Source organism: Myxocyprinus asiaticus, chromosome 9, assembly GCF_019703515.2.
Source record: "Myxocyprinus asiaticus isolate MX2 ecotype Aquarium Trade chromosome 9, UBuf_Myxa_2, whole genome shotgun sequence".
NCBI lineage: Eukaryota > Metazoa > Chordata > Actinopteri > Cypriniformes > Catostomidae > Myxocyprinus > Myxocyprinus asiaticus.
Window position 1 is genome coordinate 36,212,846 of NC_059352.1, and position 18,141 is coordinate 36,230,986.

The following is an 18,141-nucleotide window of genomic DNA, read 5'->3' on the forward strand; positions in this document are numbered from 1 at the left end:
CTCTGTTCCTGTGTTTTCCCATTGTGGATGTTTCTTTTGTTCCTGTTTTTACCCCGTTAATCTGTACTTTGTTTACTTTATTAAATACTATTTTGCTGCACCTAGATCCAGCTCTCGTGACTTCCTTCCTTACGTTACAGTAAGGGTGTTGATGTGTAGAGCCTTATAACTGATGCTGGAGCTGAGCAGGAGTTTCTCTTTCCCTTGTTAGTGCTGTTCAGAATGTTGGCGTTGTCAGGTTGATTCACATGATGGTTGAACTGCTCTACGGTACTTTTAAATAGCAAATTCTCATGTAAAATTTGAATGGGTTGCATGCGCAACGATATAGATGGAAGCCCGAATTAATCACACATGTGAGCTGCTCTGCGTTTGTCACAAGAGCTCACATTTTAAGGAGTGCCCGGTTGATGTGCACGCACTGATCCTGTCAATGGTGCTGGCATTTTGCGGGAAGCTCGATTGACGCACGTGCACGGATAGCAGAGCGCAATTTGGCTTCAAACACCCTGTGCACGTCCTTGTCCCACATGAAAAGCGTATATGGTCTCATAAAGTGAAATGAAAGTAATAAGGTTGTTTCATAGCCTGATGGAAATGCGTACGGACATGGTTGACATGAGAGTATTAAAATAAAGGTACATCTTAAAAAAAATGTCTATATCGATATTTACACATTGTTTCGATGACATTGGATCATTGGTTATTGGATCAATGCATCGATCCAGATCGATGGATCGTTACACCCCTATAAGTAACCTCTTTAAGTTTTTTCATTTAAATCTGTTTGGGTGTAAATAGTAGTGTCTCTAGTTACATTTGATATGCCAAATACATAGATTTTGGGACATTATTCCCTAAAAAAACATATTTTGAATAGCTTTCAATATTAACACATCTGTGGGTCATTTCGCTTTAATATAAATTTTGTTATTTTATTTTGTGTTCACTGTGAGCGCTTATATAGGGAGAGGTAATTGGGAGAGTAGGTGCTGCAGATGATCAGCTGATTGGAGTAATGATCGTTGCCAAGGCAACTGGAGCTGGCAAACTCAACATGGCACCTGCAAGACACAAGAGGACATAAGAGACAAGGCAAACACAGGAAAAACACAGAGACAAACAGATAGTCAGGGGAGGCACAGTCAGGCCAGACTGTGACATTACGGGCGAGCATAATTAGGCAGCATATTCAAACAACTGTAACTTCCAAAAACTGTTAAGACTCTTATTTTGAGGTATTTCCCACGGACTACGTTTCCCATCATGCACTGCCCTCATCACTGCCATCTGTTCCCCATTGTTCTCACCTGTTTTGCATTCCCTCGTTAGCCCTTGAGTGTGTATATATATACCCTCTAGTTTTCCATTTCTTTGTCAGTTCTTGTTTGTTGCTTTATGAGTTCCTGTCTGTTTCACTATTATCATCATCTTCATTAAAAGCCTGCATTTAGATCCAGCATCTCCCATCTCATCTCAGCAAGCATCCATTACAGAAGAACTGACCAACATGGATCTTACGGCTGTCAGAATTCTGCATCTTAAGCAAGGGGACCGTCCAGTTGAGGATCACGTCCATGAGTTTTTGGAACTAGCGAATTTAGTGCACTATCCAGACCGCTCTCTGGTGGTTTTCTTCCAGACCGGTCTAAATAGTGCACTGAAGGAACTGATGCCTCTGGCTGATCCTCACTGGACACTCTGTGAATATGTGGAGAAGGCTCTGGAACTTTGCGGTTCCCATTACACATTGGATTATGGCGGGAACCCTGGGCCAAAACCTGCATTTTTGGCTCCTTGCTCCAAGCCTTCCACGGCTCCTTGCTCCAAACCCTCCATGGCTCCTTGCTCCAAGCCCTCCACGGCCAACGAGCCAGTGCCCACGTCCGCCACGGGCAACAAGCCAGCGCCCACGTCCGCCACGGCCAACGAGCCAGCGCCCATGCCTATAGCCTCAACCGTCTCAGAGCCAATGCCTGTGGCCTTGTCCGCTCCCGTGACTATACTCCCAGCTGTCCGGAAAAGGAAGAGAAGGAAAATGACACCTTCTCCCCAGTCTCTGCCCATGCTCATGACCACGGAGGTCGTTCACCAGTCGCTGCCAGTGCTCACGACCACGGAGGTCGTTCCCCAGTCGCTGCCAGTGCTCACGACCATGGAGGTCGTTCCCCAGTCACTGCCAGTGCTCACGACCATGGAGGTCGTTCCCCAATCGCTGCCAGTGCTCACGACCAAGGAGGTCGTTCCCCAGTCACTGCCAGTTCTCGTCGAGCCTCCCATGGCTCCGCCTTCCATGGCTTCTACCCTCGAGCCTCCCACGGCACCGCCTTCCATGGCCTCTCCCCTCGAACCTCCCACGGCTCTGCCTTCCATGGCTCCGCCCCTCGAGCCTCCCTCGGCTCTGCCTTCCATGGCTCCACCACTCAAGCCTCCCATGGCTCCGCCTTCCATGGCTCTGCCCCTCGAGCCTTTCCTGGCTCCGCCTGCCTTCGTCGAGCCTCTCCTGGCACCGTTCTCAGAGTCTTCCACGGCTCCGCCCTCAGAGTCTTCCACGGCTCCGCCCACTCCCCCAGAGACTCCTCCAGCGGCTCCACCCGCTCTCCCAGAGACTCCTCCTCCAGCGGCTCTGCCCGCTCCCCCAGAGACTCCTCCTCCAGCGGTTCCACCCACTCCCCCAGAGACTCCTCTTCCAGCGGTTCCGCCCGCTCCTCCAGAGACGACTCCACCAGCGGTTCCACCCGCTCCTCCAGAGACACCTCCTCCAGCGGGTCTGTCCGCTCATCCAGAGACACCTCCTCCAGCGGTTCTGTCCCCTCCTCAAAAGACTCCTCTTACAGCGGCTCTACCCGCCCCTCCTCCAGCGGCTCCGCCGCCTGACCCACTCCCTGCCCTGTGGCCGCTTCCCAGGCCTCCTGACTCAGTCCTGGCCCTGTGGCCACCTCCCAGGCCTCCCGACCCAGTCCCTGCCCTGAGGCACCCCCCCCCCCATCCTTAACCTGGAGTCTCCTCCCTGGCCACCTGGTCATCTTCCAGGTCCCCTTCCTCATCTGTATCTTCCTGCCCTCCTCAGCCAAATTTGGGGTGCCAGGAGTTGCCCCTTAAGGGGGGGTTATGTCACAGTCTGTCTCCCTCATATTTCCTAGGACTCTTATTATGAAGTGTTTCCCACAGTCTATGTTTCCCATCATGCACTGCCCTCACCACTGCTATCTGTTCCCCATTGTTCTCACCTGTTTTCCATTCCCTCATTAGCCCTTGTAGGTGTATATATATACCCTCTAGTTTTGCATTTCTTTGTCAGTTCTTGTTTGTTGCTTTATGAGTTCCTGTCTGTTTGTTTCACTATTATCATCTTCATTAAATGCCTGCATTTAGATCCAGCGTCTCCCATCTCATCTCAGCAACCATCCATTACAATGGAAGCAGAATACTTATCAAATGAAAAATTTTTAAATATTTGAAAAAGAATCGCAATTTTTCATTGGAAGTATTATGACCACATTATTTGTAAAATATTTGTCTCAATACATGCGTTTGAATTTTACCAGTGGCATGGGGCGTTACACCATTGTGCCTGTGTCTGTACGACAAGGGTTTGGTTCTGCATTTGGCGTATTATATTTCCTATTCTGTTTCTTGTCTTCACTCTTTTTTTAATCCCCTTTTCTCCCCAATTTGGAATGCCAAATTCCCACGTGGTGGTGCGTTTACTCACCTCAATCTGGGTGGCGGAGGACAAGTCTCAGTTGCCTCCGCTTCTGAGACAGTCAATCCGCACATCTTATCATATGGATCGCTGTGCATGACACCACGGAGACTCCCAGCATGTGGAGACTCATGCTACCCTCCGTGATCCATGCACAACTTACCACGCGCCCCATTGAGATCAAGAACCACTAATCGCGACCATGTGGAGGTTACCCCATGTGACTCTACCCTCCCTAGCAACCGGGCCAATTTGGTTGCTTAGGAGACCTGGCTGGAGTCACTCAGCACACCCTGTAATCGAAATCGCGACTCCAGGGGTGGTAGTCGGTGTCAGTACTCGCTGAGCTACCCAGGCCCCCCGCTTGTCTCCACTCTTAATCTTTTCTTTAATATTACTTATAATGCATAAAAATTAATATAAAGGTAGTTTTACTATAGTAATATTGCAGGAACAATGTTTCTTTGGTGAAAAAAATAGATTTGATGCAATTAACAATGGTGTTACTACAGTAATGTGATGTTAATATAGTAACCATGTTTAATTGTATTAAAATTGTTGTATCTGTAGAGGATGTCAGGACAGCTCCGTGTTCCAGTCAGTTTAGTGCATTATTAAGGACTTTATTGGACCTTTTTAACACTTTATAAGCACATAGAGAGATTTTTCTAGAAACCTTTTTTAACAGACATTAGCTTGAATGTGGTCAAAAACACGTGACTGCGTCGCATTTGAGGTGTAAACGCTAATCCGTCCTGTATGCATCCCGGCAGCAGAGAAGCACCACCCCTCACCTGTCAATCAACCGCTGTGCTAAAACAAGAGTTTAAAATTTGCCTGCTTTAAAAGGAAATAATTGTCCGATCAGAAAAGAAAAAAAATCGGATATATCCACAGTTAGGAGAGGCTCTTCTTTAGTCTGTTTGATATAAAAACAGATGAGAGAATCACGCACATCTGAAGCTCCTTTAATAAAGGTAATCCACTAAAATAACAGATAATTCTGTTTAACATTTTGAGTTTGTGTTAACATTAAATTTCAAATGCATCTGGGAGAAACAGCGCGTCATTTTTTTTCACTATTTCCGTCTTTTCTGACTTTGTTGCGCTTTAATATCATCCAGTAACACACTGACATAATGGTTGATATATGTCATCATGAAACAGAGACCCTCCCCTCCAATTCCGAACACAAGTGGTCACAGGAGACGCATTTAAGTAGGTGTAAACAGTGATGGATCTCACCTGACCATGTGATTTGATCACCCGAGATGCATCGTAATACCAGGTGGAAACAGGTTCAAAGATACTTACAACTGTTATTGTCGCCTAATATCTCAAACTGATAATGCTGTGTAAAATTACGCTGACCATATTGTATTTGAACAAGATCAAATCTCCTGCCTCTGTACGTTTTTTTTCTTGCATCCTTCTGCTGTTCGAGCTAATTATATCACTTATGTTCATCTGTAAAAGGATGGCAACATTATGTAGTAAGTTTATTCAGAACTCAGAACCAGTTAAACTGTAACACCGGAGAATGACGAAGAGCGAACCCCCACTATCACAGCGCAATACGGCGGCAGACGTGATGAAAAGAAAACAACAAACACACCAGCAATGATAGAACATTTGGAAATAAAGTGAAGCAAGGATAACAAAATCTTTCTCAGACATCAAGTTCGTTATTTACATGTGTCACGGGGCTCATTGTCTGGGTTCGCTCGGCTGCAGCGTGTGCAATACAATGTAATACAAGGCAACAATGTTCCAGACTATTGTACTGTATAGTGTAATTAAGTTCATAAACTTTATCATGTAAACATGAATGCTGCCACCCTGTGCGACTGTACCGCCTATGATTTATGTTCAAAACACAATTGTGGTGACAAATAAAAGTTAAATACCATGTTTAAATTATATACAGTTGTAGCGCGGAGGAGGGCGGGGCCGGGCCGGAATAATGCACGCCTGGACCCCAGCTGCCCTGTATGTGTTTATGTTTGTGTGTTTTTGTTTAAGTTTATCATTAAACTTTATTTATATTGTCAAGCCGGTTCTCGCCTCCTCCTTTCCCTTGTAACCCCTTTACATTGGTGCCAAAACCCGGGAGGGAGGAGGGATGCCCGTCGTAGAGTCCTCGACACTGCCGCCCACCCAGGGGAACGCCGCTGCCATCCATCGGGGGACGGAGTAGCCCGACTGTCTGGACACGGGGAACGGCCGCTGTCCGCAAGGCGAGTGGGGACTGGACTCCCCGACCACCTGGAGCGATGGAGCCACTGCCAGGGGCGGAGGAGTGTCCCCACGGGCCACCGGAAAAGCAGAGGGGCATTCTGTCCGCTGGGGGTCGGAGGTTTGACTCCGGTCCGCCCTGGGAGGAGTGGCTGTTTTCCACCTGGGAGGGTGGAGGAGTGATCAAGGACCATGCGACGGCGCATCAGAGAATTGGTGAGTGAGTTTCTTTTTTCTCTCTCTCTCCTCTCTCTCTCTCTCACTGTCGCTCCATGTTGGCCTTTCCCTCGCCTGTTTTTTTTTTTTTTTGTCATTGTTGTTTTTCCCCTCCTGTCTCCTCCCAGGTCAAAGAAGGTGGGGATGACCCGCTGGCACGTCATGGCAATGCAGGAAGGAGTGTAGTGCAGAGTAGGGTGGGGCCGGGCCGGAATGACGCATGCCCGGACCCCAATCAGCCTGATGAGGCGAGCGAGGGATAAAGGCGACCGGAGACGGCAGTTCGAGAGAGAGAGAGAGAGAACTACAGGCAGCTGCCCTGTGTGTGTTTTTGTTTATCATTAAACTTTATTTATATTGTCAAGCCAGTTCTCACCTCCTCCTTTCCTTTGTAACCCCTTTACAACAGTATAATAAAAACAAATGACCAACAATAATCTTGCAGGACACAGTGTCAGTCCCAGGCACAGCGCAAAATGGACTTTTGTGAATCTGCTGGATGTAGTTTACTTTCTACGTGTATCCAAACAGACAATAAGATAAGAAAAGCTGGTTTCGAAACTGCAATAATGATGGCTTGATGTTGGACGTTCGATATTCACAAATAGTCGCAAACTTAGGGACCATTTCTAAAGATCCATGCAACATTAGTGTATACTTTTTTTTTTTTTTACTTCAGTAGCATTTAAAAGCAAATTACTTGCAGTCATACAACCAGCTCCAAAATGTGCATCTAGGTGTAACAATAATGCACACCTTTTAGATTTTTTATATAATGAAAAAGAAACTGTCCAATTATATGCAAACATTTCTACGTCTATTATTATTGTATAGACCTACACACAAAGAATGCCATAACTTAAAGCTTAAACCTCAATAGCAGTGTAATGGAATGAACATTATCACTGTCACGGCTTGTGGTAGTGATGATGAAAGCAGGAGAGGCGATGGATCTATTTGCAGGCTTTTTAATGAAGATGATATAAAACAATACAGAGTGCCATAAACCGAAACAACAAACTAACACAAGCATAACACGGACGAGAACTGAAAAAGATTGAATAAAACTGGAGGGTATATATACACACAAGAACTAATGAGGGGATTGAAGACAGGTGAGGATGATGTGGCACAGATGGAGGTGATGAGGGCAGTGCACTGTGGGAAATGGAGTCCAGGGGGAAACTTAAAAATAAGAGTCCAGGGTAAACATGAGGGAGACAGAACGTGACAATCACTTGACAGAAGATCTGATTGTTAGAGACTTCTGTTTATTTCAACAGCATGTTATTGAAATGAACTTCCTTAAGATGAACATAACATGAACAATGTCCAGCCTGTTCAGGTAATATAATATCTACTTTTATTTTAACTTGTTGGCTGTTAAATACTTTCTATTAATTTCCCTAAAATGTATAGACTTAATTGCAATTGAACTGAAAACACTAATTAAGCACTAAAACAAAATGAAAAGAAAGACAAATTGCAATACAATACAGGGAACTTTGTACAGTTTTATTTATTTATGTACATGTTTTGGCAGATTGTGGGTGGGAGCTGCAGGAGTTCATATTTATTTACAAAGGCAGCACATTCAGTCAACATGCCACATGGAACCACCTCACCACCACTGAGACATTCAATCTAAAAATAATAATAATAGTTTTATCAAACTGCCCAGTAATCAATCACACACACACACAAACACACACACACACACACACACACACATACACACACACGTTGGTACTCCTATCATTACGAGGACTCCCCAAAGACATAATGATTTTCATACTGTACAAACTATATATGTTATCCCCTAACCTTACTCCTAAACCTAACCATCACAGAAACCTTTTGTCATTTCAAACATTTTCAAAAAAAGTAACATTTTTAAGCCGTTTGAATTACAGGGACACTAGGGGCGTCCTCATAAACCACATTCATAGCATAATACCCCCGTAATTATTAGTGTGTAACCTAAAAACAATTCCTTGTAAACCACAAAAACCAACTCACACACACACACGGAAACACACACACACCTGTTAACACAATACAGTAGGCCTATAAAAAAATTACAATCAAAGCAACATTATCCACCCAAAATGCTTTTGGACCACCACTTGGGGGGTTTGAGGCAGCACAAAATGACCAGTAAAACCCCCCCTTAAACACTGAAAACATGCAGTTATATGTTAGCTGTGTTGGCAATTGGTACATAGTCTGCTACCAAATGTGTTACTTCTTCAAATTTTATTCATCTTGTATTCATCTTGTAAAAAGGAAAGTATGCTATTACAAAATGTGTTAATTTACTGTGATAAAACCAATCTAAACTTTCTACCACAGTGAAAATGCCAGGCTTCCTTATAGAGGATCTAAATTTCCTGAGAAGTTCCTCTGCCATTGTCAATCACAGACGTTCCATGTGTTCCTTGGATAGATTGATAGACAAATGTCAAGGGATCTCGGAAAAAGCCCCAACAACTTCTTTTGCCATCTACATAACACAAGATTATCAAGAACAACCATAACAACAAACAATTACATGAGCGATTCACATCGATCTCAAACCCTCACCGCTCAGGAACAACCAACAACAACAAACAACTGCGGTAAGTCATGGCATCCGCTCATGTTATTTATTCCTGCACTGCATGTCACGTTTACAATAGCCTTTTCTGTCAGCAGGGAGGGATTCACATGTGATAAATGTAAGGAATTAGTCAGGCTGATGGAGAAAGTTAATGAGTTAGAGACACGCATCCGAACGCTAGTGGAGGTCAGTGAGAAAGAGAAACCGGTAGATACTGTTTCGGATGCAGGCAGTACAGAGAGCAACACACACACTTTGGTTCTGACTGTAGAGCCCCCGCAGCAGGGCGATGGGTGATGGGTGATGTCTCAGCAGCATACTCGCTCAGCAAAGCGACACCACTCTCCCGTTCCTGTTAGGGTTTCCAATCGATTCTTCCCACTCAGTGATGCACCCACTGAGAATCATGTTGAAAGAGCCCTTGTTATTGGTGATTCTATTGTAAGGAACGTGGAAATAGAGACTACAGACACTATTGTTAAATGCATTTTGGGTGCCAGAGTGTCTGACATCAAATCAAATTTACAAGTGCTGGCTAATGCCAAACGTAGATTTTCTAAAATTGTTATTCATGTCGGCACTAATGATGTCTGGCTTTGCCAGTCGGAAATCACTAGAGACAATGTTAGAGGTGTGTGAATTTGCAAAAACAATGCCAGACACTGTAATATGCTCTGGCCCCCTCCCAACAGAACCAGATATTCCATCGCAGCACAAGAGTAATGACTTCATGAATTTCTTTACTGTTAAAATTGAACTAATCTTTTATTTCTTTACTAGAAATAAAATTGGAATTATGCAATCATCTGTCACAGTACCTCAGAAAACAGTGTCTCATAATTTTCCACACCTGCAACTTCAATCCTTCACTGTCATGAAGAGCTAACAAAACTTATCGAAACATCAAAAGCCACAACATGTTTGTTAGATCCAATACCAACCAAGCTCTTAAAAGAGTTATTCCTTGTAATCTCAGAACCTCATCTTAATATTATTAACTCCTCACTATATATAGGAACTGTATCTAAAATAAATTAGGGGTGATAAATAAATACTAACACAACAGGCTGGAAAAACAGACATTTATTCATTTTAATATCCTATATATATTTTGAATGTGTTGAAACTTGATGCACCCTGAAAGCTGCACCGTTAGATCGGTTTCATGCTGAAGAGCCCCTTAAAAGTACGTTTTTTTTTCTCTCTCCCTCGTAAATGTAAACGAGTGTAAATGTCAACATCATAATGTATGTTGAAATGATTGATGCCTGTCACGCAAAACATGAGCTCACTGATCATCATTAAATATCATTCTTTTTTATTCCATCCGTTATGCCTGGTCGGAGGCTTCTGTAAATATGTAGTTTACGTTCTACCTAAGTTTAATGGTGCAACGCTCAAATTATTAGTAGTGTGTAAATTATGACTTAGTGCCCATTTACGCCACAACTAGGCTAATTTTGAACTTACGCACAGCTGGCAACCGGCCCCAGGGCTTTAGTTACAGCAGACACCTCACCATCATCATCATCATCATCAAGCTGTACTTCCAGCTGTGCAACTGGCATCTGTACAAACACACAGAGAGAAGCAATCGCACTGCGTAAATTACCTCAGAAATGATGGTAACACTTTACAATAAGGTTCCATTTGTTAACATTAGTAAATGCATTAGGTGTCATGAATAAACAATTAACAATATATTTGTTACATCATTTACTAATCTTATTTATGATAGTTAATCAAAAATAGGCTACAGTTTTTCATTGTTAGTTCATGTTAGTTCATAGTGCATTAACTAATGTTAACTAATACAACTTTTGATTTTAAAGATGTATTAGTATACAATATGTTGAAATTAACATTAACTAAGATTAATAAATGCTTAATATTGTTCATTGTTAGTTCATGATCACTAATGTTGTTAACGTCATGGTTACTTGTGTAACCTCCGTTCCCTGATGGAGGGAATGATATGTTGTGTCGATGTAGTGACACTAGGGGCCACTCTTGGGAGCCCAAGACACCTCTGGTCTTTGATAAAAGGCCAATGTAAATTGGCAAGTGGTATTTGCATGCCACTCCCCTGGACATACGGGTATAAAAGGAGCTGGTGTGCAACCAACTCATTCAGGTTTTATGCTGAGGAGCCGATATAAGGTCCGGCCATTTCAGCGGGTAGTTCACCATTGTGGCAGGAGGGACACAACGTCTCGTTCCCTCCATCAGGGAACGAAGGTTACACCAGTAAACATGACATTCCCTATCTGTCACTCACTCGACGTTGTGTCGATGTAGTGACACTAGGGGTCCCTATACGAAACACCACAATTGGCTGAACTGTGTTACATGAACTGGCGGTGTGTGGTGGGCAGACTACTGTGTGCCTCATAGCCAGCACACCAGGTCGACACGTAACCTCCCCCAACATAATTATGAGTGTCGAACGGCCCTTTGGGGACAAGTCGACTACCCAAGAGATAGAGACAGGCTTAACCCAGTCGTGGCCTCTTTTCCCCTTCTCTTTTTTCCACTCCCTAAAAAAGAAGGGGGATTATCCAACTGGGCCACCAGGTCTAATCGGGGGGTGTCCCTCCCAAGGGGAAGATACAGCGGAGACCACACCTTGCCCAAAGAGAGGGGGGATATTTAAGTAGAAGGATACGTCACATGGTCTTTCCAACCATGTGGAGAGTCTTCAAGGTAGATCCTGCCCAATGGGGGAGGAGTTACTACAAAAATGGAGACTGGGGCAGAGGGGCTCTGCCCAAGGAAGACGCAGTTTGCCAACAGGGAAACAAATTAGCGGAAGATATATATCGCATGGGGTTAGCCTTACAGGGAACTGCCACATGCAGAGCACCTACCCCAGAACAGGGCTCTTAGTTAGCACGTGTACTGGGCTGGGCAGCAAGTCTCTCCGAAAACTTGACTGACATATTTGCGTAGGCCAGGGGGCCAGCTGTGTGCCAGCACGTCTATGCCTAGGGGAGCCTCAGTGAGGGCGAACCAGAGCGGGCAGTGGGAGGATTCTTGGGAGGCGAACAGGTCCACCTGTGCCTGTCCAAATCAACTCCAAATCAGCTGGACCACCTGAGGGTGGAGTCTCCACTCTCCCCTGAGGGTAACCTGCTGTGACAGCGCGTCCGCTGTAGTGTTGAGGTTGCCCAGGATGTGAGTGGCTCGCAGCGACTTGAAATGCTGCTGACTCCAGAGGAGGAGACGGCGGGCGAGTTGTGACACACAACGAGAGCACAGACTGCCTTGGCGGTTGACATATGCTACCGTTGCATGTTGTCTGTCCGAACTAACATGTGCTTGCCCTGGATCAATGGCCGGAACCTCCGCAGGGCAAGCAGAATTGCCAACAAGTCGAGGCAGCTGATGTGCCAATGCAGTCGCGGACCCGTCCAGAGGCCGGCGGCTGCATGCCTGTTGCAAACAGCGCCTCAGCCCGTTTTGGAGGCATCTGTCATGACCACGGCACACCTGGAGACAAGTTCTAGAGGAACACTTGCCCGTAGAAACGAGAAGTCGGTCCAAGGGCTGAAAAGACAGTGACAGACCGGCGTGATGACCACGCGATGTGTCCCATGGCGCCATGCCCATCTCGGGACTCGAGTCTGGAGCCAGTGCTGAAGCGGCCTCATAGGCATCAACCCGAGCGGGTTGGCCACCGCCGAGGATGCCATATGCCCCAGGAGCCTCTGAAAAAGTTTCAGTGGAACCACTGTTTTCTGTTTGAATGCCTTCAAACAGGCCTGCACCAACTGGGCGCGCTCATTTGTAAGGCGTGCCGTCAAGGAGACTGAGTCCAACTCCAAACCGAGAAAAGAGATGCTCTGAACTGGGAGGAGCTTGCTCTTTTCCCAGTTGACCCGAAGCCCTAGTTGGCTGAGGTGTGAAAGCACCAGGTCCCTGTGTGCGCATAATATGTCTCGAGAGTGAGCTAGGATTAGCCAGTCGTCGAGATAGTTGAGAATGAGAATGCCCACCTCCATTAACAGGGCAATTGCAGCCTCTGCGACCTTCATGAAGACACGAGGAGACAGGGACAGGCCGAAAGGGAGGACTTTGTACTGATACACCTGACCCTCGAGACGTGGAAGTACGCATCCTTCAGGTCTACCTCCGCAAACCAATCTTGATGCCGGACGCTCGCCAGAATGCGTTTTTGCGTCAGCATCTTGAACGGGAGTCTGTGTAAGGCCAGGTTCAGTACTCGCAGGTCCAAGATTGGCTGCAACCCACCGCCTTTTTTCGGTATGATGAAGTAGGGCTGTAAAACCCCTTCTTCATCTCGGCTGGAGGGACAGGTTCTATCACGCCCTTCCGTAGGAGGGTAGCGATCTCTGCGCGCAAGGTAGCGGCATTTTCGCTCTTTACCAAGGTGAAGTGAATACCGCTGAACCTGGGCGGGTGCTTGGCGAACTGAATCGCGTAGCCGAGTCGGACGGTCCGGATCAGCCATCATGACAGATTGGAAAGCACAAGCCACGCATCCAAGATCCGCGCAAGGGGGACCAAGGGGACAACGTCGTCGGATGTACCGGCAGGTGGGGCCTCGTGGCGGGGTGGAGCTCGAAGTACCGCACCACATCGTGGCCGTGCAGAGTCTAGGAACATAGAAGCACTTACCTGGCTCCTTGTGACCACCCCCGGAACAGCCTTGGACAGGGGAGGAAGAGGCCTGTCCTCATAACCTGTGGAGATTGCCACATCGGGAGTGGCTGTGTGCCACAGCGGGGCGCTCAGGGGCGGAAAGGCCACTGCTGGAGCGCCAATCCTGCAAGAAAAAACCCGTGGATGGTAGTCGTGGTGACGACCGTGCACACCGGGTATGTGACCCAGGTAGGAAGGAAGCCGCTCTTTTGCTGAACTGTTGGGTACCGCAGCCACTTGGGCATGCGGCAAAATCAAACAAAAAGGCAACAAAAGATTTTCCGCCCGGCCCTCTACCGGGGGATGGAGTGGTCTTTTTACCAGCTCCAGGTGAGTGGGTTCCCTCGTCTCTGGATCGCCCGTCTCAGGGGGCGCTTTGATGACCTCCGTGGGTTCTTAGGCGCCGGCTGTGAGACAGGTGGTGTCTGCTTCCTGGGGTGGGCTCCACGCCGGGGCTGAGCCGAAGGGGCGGGCTGCAGCGGAGCCGGTGCAGTCACCGCAGGGGGACGCCCTTGGCGATGACCAGAAGGGGTGCGGGATATTGAGCCGTGCCGGGACAGGATGTGCCGGATTGCCTCCGTCTGCTGCTTCACCGCCGAGAACTGCTGGGCAAAGTCCTCGACGGTGTCGCCGAATAGGCCAGCCTGGGAAATGGGGGCAGCAAGGAACCATGTCTTGTCGGCCTCGCCCATCTCAACCAGGTTGAGCCAAAGGTGGCGCTCCTGGACCACTAGTGTGGCCATCGTCAGCCCGAGAGACCGCACCGTGACCTTTGTTGCTCGGAGAGTGAGGTCGGTTGCAGAGCGCAGTTCCTGCATCAAATTTGGGGCGGAACTACCCTCGTGCAGTTCTTTCAATGCCTTGGCTTGGTGGACCTGCAGGAGAGCCATGGCTTGCAGGGCAGAGGTGGCTTGTCCAGCAGCGCTGTAGGCTTTAGCCATCAGGGACGACGTGAGCCTACAGGGCTTGAATGGGAGCTTAGGGTGTCCGCGCCAGGTGGCGGCGCTCTGCGGGCATAGGTGCACCGTGAGCGCCTTATCTACCGGGGGAATCGCCATATAGCCCCTGGCCGCCCCGCCATCGAGGGTAGTGAGAGCGGGGGAACTGCGGAATCTGGGCCGGGCAGTAAAAGGTGCCTCCCACGATTTGGTCAGCTCCTCGTGCACTTCCAGGAAGAATGGCACAGGAGCGGGGCGTGGCTGCTTTGAGCGGCGCTGCGAGCCCAGGAACCAATCATCAAGCCGCAAGGGCTCAGGGGAGAGCAGAGGGTTCCACTCTAACCCGACACTCGCGGCCGCCCGGGAAAGCATGTCTGTCATTTCAGCATCGGCCTGTGACTGGGCAATCATCCCCGAAGGGGGAAGCCCAGCTGAGGCTTCAGCATCTGACTGGACAAGCCCGCTCTCCGATGCTGCGCTCGAGAGCTCATCATCTTCACGGGCTGCGTACAAGAAGCCAGACTCGCCGTGTGACGAGCCGGCGAACTCATCCGGAAGCCTGATTGGGGCAGACGAGCGTGCTGGGGAATGGGAGGGCCGAGGGGGGATACCTGGCGGAGACAATCCCATTGGGGTCCCCAAATCTCCCCCAGTGCTAGCCGCGCTGGCCTAATACCCGTAGGTAGAAGGACCAAGGCGGGGAGCCGCGACCGCAACGTTGCCATGGTCATGTTCTCGCAATGAGAACATGAACCATCCACAAACGCTGCCTCTGTGTGGGTCGCGCCCAGACACGAAAGACAACGATCATGACCATCCGAAGTTGAGAGATGGCGACTGCAACCTGAAATAACACACAATCGGAAAGGCATCTTTAAAAAGACGTTCCGTGTGTGCCGTTCTTTTAGAGAGGAAAAAAGCTCTTTCAGAAAATATACTCTCTTGTTTTCTGCCGAAACGCCCAGGGGTGTTCTCTGCAGTGCACCAGTGCAGAGGAGGGAGAAGCCACTGAAATGTGCCGTCAGATCCAGCAGAGGTGAATGAACAGTAGAATTCAGCTCAATGAGCATGACCGTTCGGCTCCGAAGAGAAAATCTGAATGAGTGGTTGCATACCAGCTCCTTTTATACCCGTATGTCTGGGGGAGTGGCATGCAAATACCACTCATTGGCCTTTTATCAAAGACCAGAGGTGTCTCAGGCTCCCAAGAGTGACCCCTAGTGTCACTACATCGACACAACGTCGAGTGAGTGACAGATAGGGAACTAATATTAGTAAACACTTAATTAATAAACACTTGTAAAGTGTTTCTTTTTATAAATTATTTGATAACACTGTTTTCAACTGTGCATTTATATCTAGTATATAACTGCAAAAAGGTTTCCAGTATTTAATAGAAGGTTATATCCTAAATAAATGCGTGATAGAAGGGTTTGCTTTAGAATCCAAGAAAACACTTAAAAGAGAGAAGCTGAATATTTGCTTGGATTGAAAATGATGCAGAGGAGATAAAAAATATAAAATATAAATAATTTTTTTAATAATTTGCAGACATAGACATTTTTTTAGTCTGGAGCCCTGATACTCAGGTGAAGTTTCATCCCATGCTTGTAATTGGCTTTGTAGGAATAGACCTGACAATCAAACTTTTCTAACAACAGCTCAACACCTCAAACCACACCTTAATTAATGAATCCATAATACTATTTTAAAATAATTTACTGCTCAATCTTTTGTTCTTTTGGACATTCTAACATTTTCTTCTTACTTGCCAGTTTCAGATGTGGCTTTTTCAGTTAAAGTCTGCCTAAAAGGCGAGCATCCCAAAGTTTTCTCTTCACTGTTGCAGATGAAACTGGTGTTTGGTATGCACTGCTCATTGAAGCTGATAGTTTAGGAACTATGAGGGATCTGTTTCTTTAACTAGAGCCTCTGATGTACTTGTCTTCTTGTTTATGTGCATCTGGATCTCCACTTCTCTCTGTGTCCTGTTAGATCCAGTTTGTTTTATTATTTTTATTAAACTTTCGGCCAATTAATCGGCAGGGTTGGGAAGGTTACTTTTTAATGTAATCCGTTACAGATCACTGATTACTTAACAATAAATGTAATCAGTAACATAATCCAATTACAGCAATATTAAAGTAATGTAATCATATTCCTTTTCATTACTTTTGGATTACCACAAGGGCACATATGAAATAAAGTCAAGATAAAATCAATATGATCTCTAAAACTTTAATTATGCCTTGAATGCAAACAGAACATGTTTGAGTAATATTATGAGTAATGTTGTAGCTGTTATTATATCTAGGGAAAAGAAACATGTATTCTGCACCCTACCAAGAAAACAGAAAATTAACTGTTAATGTTGAACAACTCAGTATTTTTAAAGAAATCAGTTGAGTTCTCTGTCTGCTAAAGAAAAAGAAAATTTCTCATAAAGCAAATATAATCAGAACAGATGCATTGAATTATGTCTTGTTTAACATTAAACTAAATCTGACAGGATATACCTCAGATTCAAAAACACTGCAAAGTGTAATTCTACCATGTATTAAAGTTAGTGTGTATAGGCAATTGTAATTTGCACTATTCATTAACTTCAGACTGTATTCAATAGGTAGAGATCACACGTTATCATCATCGTTATTATTGTCATAATTAAATGCTGGAGAGTGTCTTTCCTCTGCTTGCTCATGATCCAAAGTCAAGTTTTAGTGTGTGTTTTAGTGCGATAAAATCGCTAACTAACCTTTTCTGTGTAATCTTATAGGTAATTTTACAACTTCGTTGCCATGATGATATAATGTCAACAAACCCTAAAACGACTGTAAAAATGAAGACTTAAACAACTTTACAGCTTACATGAGTTTTAAAAGAATGAATGTAAGTGTTTTTATAAAATTAAAAGCTTCACATTTCTGCCTTTAAACCCTCCAAAAATTCACTTCCATTGTAAGCTCCTCACTGTACCCTACATTTTTGCTTTTTTTTAAAGAAAAGGAAGGACGAATCTAAATTATTTTTTGTGGTACTCAACATTATGCCACAAATGCTGTCGATTGAGGTTAACTTGTATTTAACCCGGAATATTCCTTTAATACTGTAGCTTTGCAATGTAAACATCATAAAGCATGTACAGTACATCCATTATTATGGTACCAAACACCACAAGTTATTATAGGAATAAAACGCAACACTCAGTTTTATATAGTATGTAACGGGGGTCCATGCCCCGTCTCTCTACCCACCAAGGGGTGTGTGGCAAAAATGGTTAAAGACCCCTGCTCTAAGACATTAGTGTGTATTTGAGAGACAGGAAGTGTTAGAGCATGAAGTGGAGGGAGAGGGATAGACAGAAGGATTGTTAGAGGGCCCATGGGGTGATCAGGGTAAGCTGAGAGCATGTGCGGCATGAACAGCTGGATAGCGGAGTGAACAGCTGGATAGACAATTGGAGATTCTGAGCAGAGGTGGTTCAAGGCTGGTTAGAATCAGAATCTGGGAAAACTGCCTTGGCTTTCACAATGAGTTTTCACACATACGTAGGCTGAGACATCCACCAGATCAGATATGCTTTCAGCTGCTGTGTGTCTGTCACTCAGACCCGCACCAAACAGCCCTGCTGGCATGAATAGATACACTATGAGTTGTCAGTACAAACAGTGGGGGACTGAGTAGAAACACTGTTGTAAACCATTTGCTCGGTTTTTCCCTTAAATAACTACATTACAGGACTGTTGCAGATGCTGGAGTACATACTGATGAATAACTATAACGGT